This window comes from Anopheles merus, chromosome 3R, assembly GCF_017562075.2.
Source record: "Anopheles merus strain MAF chromosome 3R, AmerM5.1, whole genome shotgun sequence".
NCBI classification, from domain to species: domain Eukaryota; kingdom Metazoa; phylum Arthropoda; class Insecta; order Diptera; family Culicidae; genus Anopheles; species Anopheles merus.
The window spans coordinates 33,481,701-33,496,493 of NC_054084.1; the positions used below are offsets into that span (position 1 = coordinate 33,481,701).

The 14,793-nt window shown below is 45.4% G+C and overlaps 1 protein-coding gene across 13 annotated transcripts in view; it reads left to right on the forward strand.

Annotated features, from left to right (window-relative positions):
* The window catches only part of LOC121597432 (CUGBP Elav-like family member 2), a 284,267-nt gene that overhangs the window by 85,664 nt on the left and 183,810 nt on the right, over positions 1–14,793 (forward strand). The window lies entirely within an intron of this gene.

Here is a 14,793-nt window from a genome sequence, read left to right on the forward strand (position 1 = left end):
CAGGGAGACTTGCTGCAAGTTCTAGCTTCTATTAGCCTGATTGAACGATGCTGTGCTCTGTGCTCTGTTCCTTTAAAAATTCCCTCATGAAACCCTCTCAAAATTGATACTGTCCGCTCAACGAAGCAATCGACTTCGTCTGGTGTTGAATTTAGAGTGAACGTCCGAAATATCCCCTCGCCGAAAGTAGACAATGATGATGAGCTTCTTTGTCGGGGAGAGAGGGTGGGATAAAAAAGAACGCAACGGTGCGGTTTTACCTCGACAAAATACATTGTGTCCTGGTGCTTGGTGCTTCATCAAGCGTCCCCGTTCTTGTACGGTAGTTGCTGCTATTTTGAGACAGCATCCGATACTGTCCAATGTGATGATGACTACAATGATACCGATGATGATGATGATGTTGCTGCTAAAGTTGATGAGTACCCAAGGTTTGACGGTTCTGTTTGCTCGTCTGTCCGACCAGGATGAGTTTATTTTCGGTATAAAGCTAACACACACACACACACACACCTATACAGCTACACACCGATCAGACAGTGCAAACAACCCCGGGAGAGTGCACACAAAACCTCGGCGGTCTAACTCATCGATGCATTTAATTAGATGAATGCCTGCTTCATCCATAATTGGATTACTCAAGATTTACGAACGAACACAGCAGGAGGTTCGGAGTTGTTTTGTGTGTGTTAGTGTGAAGGCAGGTTGGAGGATCGTCAACAGGGATCCTTCGGAATGCTGGCAACAGTGCTGAAGGAGTGTCTGTTGTTTGCTGCTACACACACACGCACAGAACCCCATTTCGGCCGGAAGACCTCACCAAAAACGGACCAGCCGCTTTTCGACCGGCCGGATTAAGTTGTACCACTTATCCGGCGACGGTGAATTTCCCGTGCGATGACCGTTTGTGTCAACTGGCCGATACAGGCAACAACGGTTGCCGAGCCCCAAAACAGCAAGATTTCGGAGTTTTCCCCGTTCGGCGCAAGGAACCTTTCAGGGTAAATGGCCATGTAATTTTAAAAGGTATTAAGAACCGGATCCCTCAACAACACCCAAAAACCGAGCCTGACCAAGACCCGAGCCCGTTCGGTTTAAACGAGACAAGATGTAATGGGAGGAGGAAATCGAAAAACACAAGCTAAACTATGGCTCGTTTTGCGAAACCCAGCGACTGGGGATTTGCTGTCGTCGAGTGGATTTGCTTGTCCTTCGGAGGGGCCGGAAGGGGCGACCCACTGTCAGGTGTGATTGTCGCTTGGTGGTGGTGGTGGTGGTGTTTTCTGTAGGCTATCCTGTGGGCATTAAGCGACGACAAACCTGTCCGGATGAAGAGAGTGGCGCCGTTTTGTGCTAGAACTTTTGCCAAGCCGACGCTGTAATTAATGTTTCACTTCACTCGAGCTCGTCGGGGTCGGGTGCTCGCTTGCCTGAGGTGTCAACCTGCTCTGAATTGTATGAAAGAGCTAGAAAGGAATGCTTTCAGTGTTGCTCTATGGAGAGCAACTGCTTACCGTTGATGCAGAGTCGGGTTTGGTGCCGTTTCCGGTGCTGCATCTGCTGCAGCATTCCCTTACCGTTCACGGTCTAATAAAATAATCATTAAATTTTATTTCATCATCGTCTAGTTAAATACCGTGCCGGTTTGTCAGCTTTGGCTGACTGCTGCACAGCGTTCTGCACACGATGCAGCACAGTGCCGGTGTGGTTGACGTTTACGGAAAGGAAGTGTAATGTGTCGGCAAAGGTAATCACAAACAGTTTGGCTAAGTGGTCGGTCTGGCGATGCTTGGCAGTGTTGGTTCTAAAAGGACTCCAAAAAAGGGTGTTGGTTGCTACATTTAATTCCAATCATCCTTTTTTTGTTGTAGCGCCATATAGAACCTTTTCAAGAGGAAATTGATTTCGATTTTTCATCAGCGTGTACGGCAAAATAACAACCGACATTTGATTAAACCTTAAAGTATATCGTTCACTCCCAAGGCCCAAATCGTGAATTTGAATTCCATTTCATCGGCAAAGCGTATGTTTGTCTTTTTAGGCTCTACTTTTTTGCCGTTGTCTGTATCACAAGCCTTGTAAGCGACATGAAATTCATATCCGTTTTGACAACCCTCGACAACCTTCATCTCGATCAACCGGAACGGAAACAGCGACACATACACACAGAGTCTGTCAGTCAAAAAAGATGAAAATCAAACACGCAACAAATAAAAAAAAACACACACACACACACATATTGAAGTCAGGTGCCTGTTTGAAAAATCAAAAATCCCCAGCGGACACAAAATATCAGCAACCGGATGAGGAGCACGATGAAGAGAATAGAATTCATTCCCGAGACGGGAAAGAACGGGCCGTGTCGTTGGGCGATTCACTGAACCGGAAGCCGGAAACGAATGCCGACAACGTGCTGTCCTCCTCTCAGCCTTCGCCCGCTTTAGAAGCGTTCCTTCGATCTTTCCTCCTAACACCGACTCGATAGGGGACACTCGATTGAATCAATCACTATCCGTTTTCCTGCCTGTCATGAATTGATTTCCCTCAAGCGTTGTCTCGCTCGCTCTCTCTCTCTTTGGCTCTCTCCTTGATAATGCCGATTGGGATCCATTCCCTTCCCTAGTTGCCGGTTGGTACTTCAGCTGTCGATTGCAAAAGTTCTTGGAAAGAGGAGGGGTTCCAACGTTTTTTCAATCGAACCCTCTAATGCTCCCCGTCACGATCAGGTGCAGTGTGAGGGAGTCTCCCCGGAGCCGGTGCACGGGAGCGACAATGCAATAAGGCAGAAACTGTTGACCTGACACTTGCACATTCGTATCATGCTGGCCGCTTTGCTGGGACATCGCTCGAGCAGAGGAAAATCGTTCATTATTTGTTCACCAACAAGGGAATCATGTGAGACTGGACGCCATTAAAGCGCATAGACAAGAGCTCCAGAGAAGGTCGGCGGACAGCAACAAAAAAGAAGTCCCCTCAGGGTTGTAATGGTCGGCAAAAGGACACCCCTGAACCTTCATGCGCAAAGCAGAAACGGGCAGACGATGAAATTGATGTATCTGTTTACTTTCCGAGGCGCGTAAATTGGTTTCATAAACATAATCGAGTGGGAAAATAAATTTCCATCGAATTCCATCCGTAAGGTTTGGAAGGGGGGGCAAACCGGTCCCTTCCAGGTCCGACAGATCGGATGCTCGTGCTGGATCGGATATCTCGTTAAGGCTATTATTTTTCACGCACGCCCAAAACGTTCTACATACACGCACACACACACATACCTTCGCCTTCTCCAGGATCATCTGCCATCCCTCGCGCGGTTAGGTGATAAGTGACACGAACCGGGCGATAAAAAGTAATGTTTATGTTTGGCATTCTTCCCTCGGCAAGTTAATGGCGAGGGCGGATTTTTGGAGCAGGGCGAGCCAACTTCGGGCGGTATTAAATCCTTGGCTTCTTGGGGCTGGCAGGGATCGGAAATATGATATTTTAAGCAGCCATTTTCCGAAAGCACAACACGCGAAGTGAAACACGGTCGGAAGTGTCAGTGTTTGCAGATTGAACAGAGCATAGAGTCGGTCGGTCGTGGATTTCGGTGGTGGTTGCTCATCAGCGGTCGTGCAGCGGTAACGTGAGCGCCGGCGTAATGTGCGACACGTTGATGGGATTTTTGATATCTTTGGCACCTTTCCACCATTCCGGTTCCTGCACTGCGGGATCCGATTGCCAAAATCAGCTATTGCTCATCGGTATGGATGAGAGGAGCCTGTTGCATGATAAACTCGTCCCATTACTCGGTAAAGCAGGTGATGATGTTTTTTGGTGTTGTTTGTTTGGGGTTTTGATGGTACAACATGTTTGCGTACTTTTCTGTCAGGTGTTTTCATTCTTTGGAAATAGGCAGGATGATGTATGTAACAAACCAAAGCAGTAGTAACGGTTATGGGATGCTTTGGAGAGTTTCAACCATGGCAGAATCTAATGACGGATGATAGCAATTCAGGATTTTGTGGTTTTGGAGAAGTCTTGAAGTGAAGTAAACTATTAAAAAAAAGTTATTCTAATAGGACGCTGTTTTGTTATTCTCCATTTAATTTATTTAACAACATTAAACTGAATCACATTAACATCTTGTTAGATTTTGAGTTGTTGGTATAAACGTTATTTGACAAGACTCTGAGCTCTGTGTGATAATTTTATTTAAAAAAATCACTGATTTAACGTATTTTCAATCTTCAGCACACACTGTTTTTATATGACAACGATTAGACCAAAGCATTTTCTGCTCATAATTCCCTTCATTACTCAAACATTGTGAAAACGAAGTTTTCAGCGCTTCGCTGTACCAATGTAGCCTTAAGCGTATTCCAAGAATGTTTCCATGCAATTTCACGACGCACATGTGCCGGCACAGGAAAACGGAAAATCGCTTATCCTTTGCAAAAACGGGACGAGGTCTGCCGATGGCAGCTCCCGGAACGGCCCTAAGCCGAACAACAAACGCTGCATAAACTTACATTTTCCCGGCTCCACTCCACCCCACCCGTCCTCTGCCAGTAAGCGCTGCCAGTCCCTTCCCCCGGGAGCAACATTGCACACCAAACCCCGAAAGGTTCCGTTTTCGGGTGACTTTTCTAATCGCTTTTCCAACACCGACGGTTTTTCATCCGACGGGGTGTTTTTTTTTTGTGTTTGTCTGCCTTGCCACCATGTGGAAAGACTCAACTTCATTCCACAGTTTCCCGCTGCGCTCCTTTATCACTGCGCTCACTCACGCTGTCTCACACTTGCTTGCTTCCTTTAAACCCGCCCAGCACAGAGACCACCCGGTTGCAAAGTGTCGTTTTCTCAAGAGTCATGATAAAAGTAAGTTAACGAGATAAGAACGACCGATGCCGGCAAGCATGCAAACAAACAAGCCGGCGACAACAAGCGGCAGCAGCAGCAGCAGCCGTCCCCAGTGCTCATGGGATTACTTAAGCGTGAGGGCGGGCAACCACCGCGCGATTTCGCTCGCACAACGAAAAGTGCCAAGAAAAACATATTAATCCGATCTCGTTGAAAGTTTTGCGGAGGCCTCGTGCTGCGACCTTTCCCTGGCGCGCGCGCGCGCACACACAACACCATGGTGGGCTTGTATCTGACGAGGGAGGGGTAAAACACATTTCCATCATGTGCTTCATGTGCTCCCCGGTTTGGTGCTTGATTTTCCTACTTCGCGGTTACCAGCCAAGCAGACGCGCCGTTTAATTACAGACGCTCGTACACGCCGGGAGTGGGGCCTCCCGGTTGCCACCAGTTTTTAATGCCACAGTGAAAGATTTTACATAAACAGCTAAACACGGCACCAGACGCTTGTCTGGCGCATAAATCAGCACGAGCGTCAGCTAAATCAGCAACAACTTGTCAGGTGGTGGGTGGTGGGGAGAATGGGCGTAGTTTTTTTTTCCCATCATTTTTAAACGCAAACGCCATCCTTTTTGAGCAAACAGGGTATGTTTCGCTTTTGTTTCGGTTCAGTTGTTTCACTGCTAGTATCTTTCCCAGCGTTTTTAGATGAGCAACGCAACAACCACACAAACACACACACACACATACGCGGAGTACAGGGAGCAAAACTTTAGATTAGACATTAATCCTCGTCCCACACACACACTGCCAGGAGTACAACAAAACGCCATACAGGAAAATGGACGAGTAGAAGGAACAAACACAAAAAGGATAAGGGAAAAAGCGGAGAACAACTTTAACACCATCGTATGTGTGCGTGTGTATGTGTGGGAAAGCGTTGCTATTTTGACGGATAAAAATGGATCCCTTCCCCCTCCTTGGTCGGGCAACAGGGCGACCAGGAAAGCGGAAGAGAAAGCACAGTGAATTGCACGTTCGTTTGCTAATTGGCAACTAATTGGCTGTGTCAGCGTCTCAGCGATTCGGCAGGGTGGAAAGTAGGAGTGGCGAGTGGGGAGAAAAACTTTGCCACCCGCGTCTGAATCGAGCCAATGGCCGAGACGGGAGCTGCCGAACTATTTGATGAAGGCATTGGGGAGCGGGTGAGGCAATTGCTGTTTGATAAGTGGTACGGAAGGGGTCATCTCCTGAAGGATGGTGGCAGCGTGCTGCTGCTAAGCGTTGATTTTGATACTGAGATACCATTAAGTATCGAATAACGAGCAATCATGTGGGGGACTTGAGTGAAAGTACTGCTTGCGGATATGTGGAGGAGCAAAATATTAAGTGGCTTTATTAAGTTCGGGAAGCTTGATAGAATCAAATTAAGAAGAAAAAAAAACAACCCCTCAAACGTCAAAAACAAATGAAAGAATATATAAAATTATAAAAAAGTGCGCAATTGTAATGTCCTTTGCATACTTTTAGGCGCTTACATAATAAAACTTAAATTTAAGCTATGAGTAGAATCATCCAATCTAACTTTACGGTCTTCTAAAATCTTCAAATTGTAATGCTGATTGCATACTATAAGGCGCTATTGTTGAATCAGTATTTGAGGGGATTACATTATCGAATAAATGCTGCTTCAAATATCGCAAACACAAAGTTCAAATAATGATTCGAGCCAAACGAATTGCTTACGTTTCAACATCCTTTCTCAACCTTCCATTCTAATTAGCATCATGCCAACCCGTTCAAGTACGATCCTTTACATCCCACATCCAACCGATGATGCTATTTAGCATGGTCAACATTCTTCCAACCAAGCACTCAACAACCGGAAACGGAAACGCAGAAAGATTGCCAAAAATGGGAAAAATCTCATTTTCATCTTAATTAATCGTTACGCAGCCTTTGCTTTGGGCAACGCATTGCTCCCAATTTCGGCTCACGCAACGCCGCTTAATGATTGTGCCTGATGGGACCTTTCAGTGATGCACCATTTACCTCTAGCAAAAGCAACTTTTTTCCTCATTTTGCTTCCCTCCATCCCCCCGCCCCCCCCCCCCCCCAGCACCGTCGCATTCTTTTGCACATTACGTCTCCATCTGGCTGGCCGAAGCAACAACCACCAAAACGCAGCTACCAACAACACACCCTTGTGCAGCGCGCGCGCGCCTACGCTTGTGCAAACCCTTCGGATTGCGGGGTTTTTCAACGCCAAAACCCCAAGACCCTGCTGGCCAAACAAAACACCCACAAAACCGGCCGCGGGAAAAATCCTTCAGCAGAAGAGCGAAGTGGCCGCACCAAACGGCCCCGTCCAAAATATGCTCGCCACCTTTCTGCTGGCGCAGAAGTCGCTTGCTGAGCCCGTTTGTTGTTGGTTTACTCGTTTTTGGCCCGGTTTTTCGCAGAACAGTAAAGTACGCTGACGCAAAGAAAAGAAGCAACACTCAACCGATGAATTTTTATGCTTCGTAATAATTAATTTCGTCTGTTTTTATTCCTTCGCTCCCTCCATCCGCACAATTCTTTGTACATGCAACAACTTCAATAATTGTTCCGGAGTTTTGTTTGTGGGAGGGAGCAAACTTTATCATGATTTCCGTCCCGTCGTCTGCGCGGGTGCACTTTTCCTTCGCGCAAAACGTTTGAAGGATCGATCCGGAAGGCGTTGGTAACAGTTGTGAAACAATATACAAGTTAAAGGATGTTATTAAGTGCGTGCCAAACAAGATGAATGATTGGTCGTGGGGTCGCCATTTTGCTTTTGCCGTTTTGTGTTTGAATAATGCATTATTATTTCAATCTGAAATGCTATACACGTACCACCGTTGTTGTGTATTTTCAATTTGCTATTCCATACATCCGCCAAAGCCTAATCGTGCAAAGCGACTGGAGCGCAAAGACAAAACGAAACAAAATGGATGATTTCCCATTAGTCATTAGCTGCAATTCGATCCAGGGCGGTTTTAGATCACCATTTGGAAAAAAGGGCGTTTTTGGGTGGCCCAGCTTTTCAAGATGAGTAGCCTTGCTTGTTTCATTTTCACCAAATTCGCTTCCACTGTGGAGCGAGGGAAATTTTCTTGCAAGTAATTGTGTAGCTCCATGCCGGTTGTCTACAGATGAGGCACTCCGGCGAACGACCAGCATAAATCAAACGCAGCCATTTGCCGCATCGCGGCACCCAACACCGTTCCGCTCTTTGCATGAATGTTTCTAATTTTTGCCGGCAAAACAAAAAAAAAAATGCCAAAAATGGAAAGCATCTTAGGTCTCCCCTTCACACCAGGCCACACCAACGGCGACGGGCCGCCAGTTGTGCGTGAAAATTCTCGAATGAAAAATCATCCAATAATCAATCAACCGCAATACAATGAAGCGCTACCCGGAGCGGGGAGGAAATACAGCAGCACAGACAGGGTCTGACCCGCCATTTTTCGGGCATCCGTTGTTGGAAAAGTTGTTTGAAGGGGGGGCCATTCTCGGCCGAACACCTCAAGTCACCGGCCCTCTGGGCTGGAGTTCCCCAATCGATGGTGAGTTTAATAAATTGGCGTTTTTTCCCTGTTTTGTTCGCATTTTTCGCGCCACAAAGTTTGACCATTTTTCGGCCACCACAAAGCGACATTTTTTCTCGCGCTGTTTCTTGTGTTCTTTCCCAGTGAAAAGTATCACATTATGCGCTGGCTCTAGAGATATAATTTCAATCACATTTTCAGCCTGTTTTGGCCTTCCTACGGGAACAGCCCGTCCTATTTTAAACTGCAAAAGGCAGCGCGCCCCGTCCTTAAGTGGATCAAGCAGTTTAGTGATCATCTATTCGGGAGGGGATAACTTCTTAGGAACGATGCCCCCTCGCCATCTCTCATACACTCTCGGAGATCATTTGCTGGTGAGCCACCGCAAAGCTAGCCAGTGTCATAAATCGACCATTTTCCTTTGCACCGGCGGGCGCACAAAAACGGGACAAGGAAGCGTGAGCTGGAGTTCATTTTTATCTTGTTATCAAGCAAATTGGAATGCGTATTTCTTCGCGGCTGCTCCTGTCTACCAGACTGCCAGAGTGCTTACAGGATCAACGGCAGCATTATGCTCTGCTTTCTTTTTTTTCGGAGCCACTCTTAAATGAAAACATTATCTGCAAATTGCGGTGAAATTGATATTAATTTTGGCCTGCCACAGGTCCACCACAACAAACGATGGCTGGCGATGGTGTGGGTGTGTGTGTTGTAGACTTCTGGATAAATTTTGTAACTCTCACCTAGGGGACTATGGCTATGGAAACCTCTGGTTTAGCCGTAGGACATTGAACATTATGCTAATGTGTTTGTGTGGAAGAATACACATTCGCTTGCTTGGTAGGTAGGGCTAGGGAGTGAGGCGAATTTGAAGGAAACACGCTTGGTAAAATTAAATAAATTCACTTAAAGCGTAAGTTAGGAATGGTTTGCATTGCGGAGAAGATAAAGTTTATTGAATTAAAGCGTGTAATGTAGAGTAATTTTAATTGTATATAGGTTTGTATGAAGCAATGATGAATTAATTACAGAATGAGGATTTTTTATTACCTTCACAATATTCAGTACATTTTGACGCCTAAACGAATGCAATTTTCTTAACAAAAATTTCTTATTAGATTGTATTGCTTTTAGCTGAAGTTTTGCTTCCATTTAATTATTCAGTATTAACATTTCGTACTGTGTCTTTTATGCTTACGCATCACTGCTTTTAATCAAATTTGATCAATTTTCATAAAAGAAAACGCCTAAATGAATGCAATTGTCGTAACAAAAGTTCCTTATTCGTTTGTATAGCTGTAAATTCATGTTTTTTTTCTACCAATTCATAATTATAATTTAACGTTCAATATTGTTTCATCTACGCTAAATGTTTTACCTCTGCTGAAAAATGGAAAAAGATAAAAAAATATCATTTTTCAGGGTGACAATTTTAACCCTTGCACGCTTCATTTACATCAATTTATTTGCGGCTCAAGCAAAAGAGCCGCCCTTAATCGGTATCCCACACCGAACCTCACATACACATAAGCGCACGCACACGACCCGACCATTCAATCAGGCGTAGATAATTTTCCCGCAAGACCGACCGGCTTCTTCGACGTCAAGCAAAGGGGTTCTCATCCTAATCCTTTGGGCGTATGCATTGTCGCAAACCCGGCCCTATTCGCACAGGGGTAACCCCTCTCGTAAAAATTTCAAACTTATTGCCCCTTTCACTTTGCGCGCGTGTGTGTGTGTGCCTGCTCATGTGAGGCGACTAGTGCTACCATCTCACCACCATTCCGATCACATTTTGTAGTGGGAAAAATGGAGGAAAAACTTTTCATCTCTATTTCCCCAATCCCAGCAGAGCAACTAGCCATAGCCGGAGCGGTCGTGTGCAATATCCTTATGAAGTGCTTAGGTTTCGATAAAAATTTACGCACGCACAGGATAATAAAATCATAGAATCCTAATTGTTATCTTCCAAAGCGGAGCAGCAGGGGCTCACACCAACACACACAAAAAAAACCGGATACTCTAGGAATAATAATCCGCTCATATCTGCGCTGGTGCAGCAAGTCGTTGGATGCGAGAGCGTGCGTGCGTGCTGGAAAATGCTCCGGAGCCAAAAACGGCAAAACCAAAAAAAAAATCTACCCATCCCAAAGCAAGATGAAACGAAGGTTTGCGTGTGTATTAATAAACATTTGCTTTCATCTCATCGCTCTGTCAGCCAGGGTGGCGAGTGAGTAAGCTGGTATTGTTTTACCAAAACCAGGGCAAAACGAGAAAAGCCAGCTATGAGCTGGCTTGTTTATTGTTCTTTATTTTCATTATTTTCCTCTCACTCACGCTTAGCTTTGATGGTACCAGTAGTATCAGAAGCAGTAGCAGAAATGTGAGTTTATGTGTTGCTGCTTTTTTGCTTGGTGTCCCTTTTAAGCATTTTTTTTCCCAATGTCACATACAGACACACACATGCCGCATGCTGGAGAGTTTTAGTTTCGCGGATAAAAAGGATCACCTTTGGCGTGCGTGTGGTGTGTGCCTCGCCCGATATGGGCGGGAAATTTTCATCAAACGGCACACACACACACGTGGTGCTGGGAAGATAATCGAAGGTTTTTTCTCCAACGCAACACACTGTACGCCAGCGGGAAAATGAATAATGCATGGATGAGATGAGCCGGTGGCAGAAATGAAAACGATTGACAGCGGAGGACCCGTAGTCGGACGGATCGGACTATTCGCGCTTCCCCATTTGCAGAGAGAGAGAGAGAGAGAGAGAGAGAGAGGGAAAAAACCCCGTGGTAAAAATGAAATAACATTTAATGCGTTTATTCGCACCCAATCTTCACCTTAATGTGTGCCAACACGCATCGGCATTGGTTTGGTTTGGCCGATTCGGCGCCTCTCCACCGAAGAAGGCATCCCCCCGGGGACTCGGACTGGTGTCACAGAGCACGTCCTGGCCCAGGTTTGATGAGGGATAATAAATTCCGTATTAATGCACCAAATTGACTTTAAAAAAAAAAACAACCACACGTTGTTTTGCAGCCTGGTTTCCGGTGCGGTGAGTGTGTTTTTTTGCTCTGCTTTGTTTTCCCTTCTCGTGAGTTATACAATCTGCTGCAGCTTGGAAACGAGTGGCCACTCAGAGCAGGAAAGCAGCAGAGGGGGATGACGCACGGGATGAGAAGTTTAATTGCAAATCGTAAAATGGTTCTTCTTCCCTTTCCCGAGCATTTTGCGTTTGTCTCTTGGGAGGGTTTTATTCTCGTACGCGTATCATGATTTTTTTCCCGGGCACGCATCCTTTTAGCGGGGGACATAAAACAGAGGAAGCGTCTAGAAAAGAGGCCTCCCAGTTGGTTTAGGAATGCTGCAGGAAAAAAAAAACAAAACTGAACTGTTTTCAAAGCACGATAAAAAGTGCGGAACGTTGAATAGGGAAGTAGGAGTGCTTAATGGAAGCATAAGGTTTTATTGAAGGATTCAGCATGCACTGCAGCAAGATGAGCTATTCATTCGTTGTGATAATGGAATGGTTATCGTAAAATGGATGTATCACTTGAAATTAATCTTTGGTTGCTTATGAATTGATGGAAAGCATTTTAAAACGTAAGATTTGAATTTGTTCATGTGAGGCTCCAATTTACATCACTTTAAATCATACATTGACACTTTTTCGTACATTATTTTTCTGAAAAAATCATTCGAAATTCGAAATGTTGACTTCACAAATGCTGTACTCAAAAGAAACAACATTTATTTAATTTCTGTGAACTTAATTAAAATTCCACACAACTCAGTTGAATTTACAGAAATTTCAAGCTAGCAACAGCGTTAGCAACAAAATGAACCAAATATCATTTAGTTAAATCTCTCTAGGGTGAATCTTCAAGGGACCGTTAGCTTAGAGAGTGATTCATTTTGAGGAAAACTAACAAAGATGTTGCTATGAACTATCTAAAAACCTAAGGGAAAAACCTGACATCCTTTGACGATTCTTGTAAACTGTCATCCAAACAATCATCTTAGGGAATTTAGGCAGCCAAATCGCAATCGCAGCTTAGAGAATATTCGCCACAGGAAGACATTCAAACTAAGCGGACATACAATACATGGAATATAACGAGTCCGTTGAGATGTTCATCCTAAAGAAACATTTCATCTAGGAAAGACTACATCTTAGTGAGATTTCACTGTATTTAGAGCGATAACACTACAGCATAACGGCATCTCCCTCGAAATTTGAATAAGAAGAGTTGAAACTAATGTGATTTCCAAAATTGATTCGATTTCCCCAGCAAACAGTTCTTCCCCGGAAAATGACTCATTTATACGAGCGCTCTTTCAATATGCAGAAATCAAATCCGGTATCTTCCTTACCGAATGTCTTGTTCATCCGTTCCAAATCCAAGAATGCAAACCCGAGTCAGTTTACTTACAATTTTCTCATCCCGTTTAGTGCGCACCCGATTTTTTGTTGTTGTGGGTTCGTTTTCTGTTTCCACATATTGTTTTTCTCTCTCTCTCTCTCTCTCTCTCTCTCTCTCTCTCACTCTCTCTCTCCCTCTTTCTCTTTCTGTTATATCGACATTCACTCTTTTCCAACCATCGAATTGATACCCTGTCTTGGCTTTATGTTGCGGTCCCAATGGTTGTCATTGGAGGGGTTTCCTTTATTTTTTGCCCCGGGCAACGGTTTCGGCATTCTGGTCGGCGCTAAATCGCACCCAGTTTGTCGCACAGAAAATTGAAGCGCCCCAAAATGAAGGATGGATGGATAACTACAGCACCGGTGTTGATCCTTTCCCCTTGCATTTACGCTCCTGCCACCCGATCCGCACACACACAAATCAAACAGCAACACTCGAGTGAAATTCTATAAAAGAATCGTCCCGAGCGAGAAAGCAAGCAAAACCACCAGCCATAAAAATATGAAACCTCGAAGTAAAACAGGGAAAAGTGGCTCAAGAGGGAGGAGAATACGGGGACCAAAATTCTTTTTGTTCCCCGTTTCAAATGCACGATCCCCCGAGTCTGTCTGTTTGATGTTTCCCGCCTGTGAAGGGCCTGTGTGTGTCTGCTGGCAGAAATGATTCGTCTTCTTTCACGATTGGAATGGGAGGATGTAGGAGAGAAAAAAATCCACGCCAAATATCCAGAACAGCTGGAAGGGAGCGTCACTATGGAGAAAGTGAGAGAAGGAGAGCCACGGCAGAGCGTGGATGACGATTTCTAAACATATAATAAAATTTTCATTTCGACCTCGATCTACGTGTCGATTCCGGGAAGGATGTTGCCGCAGGAAGGAGCAGGATAAGCTAACAGGAAAAAGGGAAGCCCCGTTTGCCGGCGCCAACACTATTCCCCTTCCACCCATTCCGCCTTTAGAATCAACACACACACATTTTCCACCTTCCCAAGCTGTTGCCGTCCCGTTTTACGGCCTTTGTTGTGTTGTCACCGTTGATGGGTAGCGACGGTTTTGACGGCTGGTGGCTCAAAGTTTAGTGGGTTTTGGGGACACTTTCACCACGCGCTCTCCTGGGTTGCAGGGCATGTTTCACACAGCAAAGGGGCGCACGATGCAAGGCAAGGGGCGACCATCACCCGGGGAGCCACACATCAGCGTTTGACGACTTGCTTTCATTCCCGGTTCGTCTTTGCTTTGTGTTCTTTTATTTATTTCTCGCCTGCCCGCTTTGTTGGCCAACCATTAAGGGGTCCCCTGTTGCCCACCAACACACACACACACACGCGCGCGCGCGCGCGTTGCCTTTACAAAATTTTAGCTTCCGCACCGGTTTGGCAACGTGAGGTTCGGTTTTTTAGTCTCCCGTTTGCCAAACCGCTTTTTGTTATATTTTTCTTTACTTTCTTCCTCCCGCTTCATCGGCCTATCCCTGCGGGACACTCCCAACACTTTCTAAAAGCCTCTGCGAAGGTTTTTTGAGGGCTTTCAGTGCTGTTCGTTTTCCGGGTCGCGGCGTCTCGAAATCGCCTTCCCTTTTGGCAAACCTCGAGCACCGCACAAAAAGCATCCCAGCGAGGGCTCGTTTTGGGAGTCATTTGCAGCGTTTTTTTCTCTCTTCTCTTCGTTTGCTATCACTTTTGTACTCTACACACGGGGAAAATCTTTTCTTCAGCCGGAAAACACCGTCCCGTTCCGGGTTTGCAAACGAAGAAAGCGAGCTGCCCCCCCTCGCATAAAGGTGAGTGTGGCACAGTGGTTTGGGAAGATGCTGGAAAATATGTACGCTTTCAGCTGGAAATTGGTGTGCATCCAGGAAAAAGGTGTCAAAATGAGACACGTTTAGCTTTGAATTTTCGTCTTTCAAAGACGTCAAATATGGCTATACATTTAAAGAAAAAAAAACCTCTATAG